At 34.5% G+C, this 2,363-nt stretch overlaps 1 long non-coding RNA gene across 1 annotated transcript; it reads left to right on the forward strand.

The window, feature by feature from the left end:
* Positions 1-1,043: 1,043 nt before the first annotated feature.
* On the forward strand, positions 1,044-1,542 carry LOC145740459 (uncharacterized). Its single transcript, XR_014181435.1, has 2 exons — positions 1,044-1,302; positions 1,377-1,542. It is a non-coding gene; the product is annotated as an uncharacterized LOC145740459 (long non-coding RNA).
* The last annotated feature ends 821 nt before the right edge of the window (positions 1,543-2,363 follow it).

Raw genomic sequence — 2,363 nt, forward strand, 5'->3', positions numbered from 1 at the left:
GACGAAGAAAAAATGCCGAATGAAATTTAGACAGTTGTAAAAGCTGAAATTGTAAGAGAAACATTACTTGACGTTGATAATGCATTTTTGAGTTGGCAACACTATAAAGGCCAGTTGATATCTATCAAAAACAGTCACGTTACTTTCAAAATATATTTTATTTGCTGCAAATTTGGTAAATTAAATTTAGACAGTGGGTAAAGTTAAAATTGTAAGAGATGTGTCACGTGACGTTAATAATGCACTTTTGAGCTTACAACACTGTAAAGACCAGTTGACATCACTCAAAAACAGTCACGTGACGTTTAAAATGTAGTTTAAACGTTGAAAATTTAGTAAATTAAGTGTAGGCAGTTGTAAAACTAAAATTGTAAGAGTCACGTTACGTGACGTTGATAATGCAATTTTGAGCTTGCAACACTGTAAAGGCCAGTTGATACATTGCAAAATCAGTCACGTGACCATAAAAAACAGCTTGAACTAAAAAAAATTACTAAATCAAATTTAGACTGTGCGTAAAAGCTGAAATTGTAAGAGAAACGTCACGTGGCTTTGATTATGGATTTCTGAACTTGCAACACCGTAAAGGCCAGTTGATATCTGGCAAAATTAATCACGTGACCATAAAAAATCAGCTTGGACGAAGAAAAAATGCCGAATTAAATTTAGACAGTTGTAACAGCTGAAATTGTAAGAGAAATATCACTTGACGTTGATAATGCACTTTTGAGTTGGCAACACTGTAAAGGCCAGTTGATATCTGTCAAAAACAGTCACGTTACCTTCAAAATGTAGATTAATCGTTGGAAATTCGGAGATTAACAGTTGCAAAAGTTGAAATTGTAAGACAAAACGTTAGGTGACTTGACGATTTGTCAAGTTGGTTTTGATTGACAGTAAATGCAAATATTAGTCAAATAGTTCAATAATTTTTGTTTTTGTAGCAACATTTGTTACGTTTGACAACTACAATTTATATTTTTGATAAGTTACCAACATAACCTCAATAAGTTAGATATATTTGATATCAGAAAAAAAAACAGTAAGGGTACTATGTAACTTAGAAATTTCTATTCTATTTCCTTACATAGTTCCACGGCAGATATTCCCAATAACAAACAACAATAAACGAGTCAAAAATATGTCAAACTATAGTGGCATATGCAAATTTTGACAAGCTTATTTTAGTGTGAGTTATTTTGTTTGTGAGTTTTTTCTGTGTTGTATTACAGGATTACTTCTTTAATATGTTAAGAAAGTAGCCAATATCGCTGCAAGAGTAGGGCAAAGGACTTGTGTGAGGTATTTCCTGAATTTTGAACCAACACAGCATGATCGTAATAACTTCCTCACTTTTTGACTAATAAATCTTGCAGAAATAGCCGATCCCACAGGACAGGAAAAACGACGCAATCAGACTTGAGACAAAGGCATATTTTCCGTAATATGGCAAGGCTGGCGCCCATGTTTTTCAGCAAATCGCCTCCCATCCCATAATTAAAACTAATACTTTGAATAACACAATTAAAAACGCAGTTATCCTTCGTAGTACGTTTCCTTTTATGGATAATGTAATGGAAATGGAAATTAGTCTGCTTTTCTTTGCATTTTCCGTGCAAAGTACAGCGCCGGCCCAACAAAAAATTACGTTTTTGTAATGTGTCTAACACAATGTTGATGTGCTGTTGCAACTAATTTGTAAAAGGATGGATGAGTTGAAATGTGAAATGTTTACACCAAACTGCCAACATTAGAATTATGTAAATTCCCATGAAAATGACAAGTGGTGAAAGGGACGTCACTGCCCTTAAAACAAGGGTGCATACACAGGGCAAAAACTCCATTAGAATAATAGTTCTGTAAGTACAATTCTGCAGACTATCTGCACCGGAACGTCTCTTTTATGAGGTTATCGTTCTGAAATGGCAAAAAAAGCCAATTCTCGCGATCCTGGCCTGCGTAAATCGCTCTTTATGATTTTAATCAGGTTTTTATTAAATCCCCACTTCCAAATTATGTTTTTTCGAGAAACTATACTTAATTTTAGCTTCCTATTAACCCCCCGCAGCTAAAGAAGGAACGTGCGGAAATAGTTATGTGGATCTGATAACCGCACAGGATAATGAAGAAATTAAATTGCCATTATGGCAGCCTAAATTGCAAACTTGCACCGGATATGAAGACAATTAAAGGTATTCGCACAGAGTCTTTTGGTAAATTACGACTTATGGGCGAGACCATTTAGGCCATTTGCATACTGTTTGATTAGGACAATGTCAGGTAGGAAACATGGACGTATGGTAAAACAGGTTTTGGTTATATTCAGTGTTGCCAAGTCAAAAAATTTAATAATTGGTAAAAAA

This window comes from Ips typographus, linkage group LG1, assembly GCF_016097725.1.
Source record: "Ips typographus isolate SLU linkage group LG1, UJ_Ityp_2.0, whole genome shotgun sequence".
Lineage (NCBI taxonomy): Eukaryota > Metazoa > Arthropoda > Insecta > Coleoptera > Curculionidae > Ips > Ips typographus.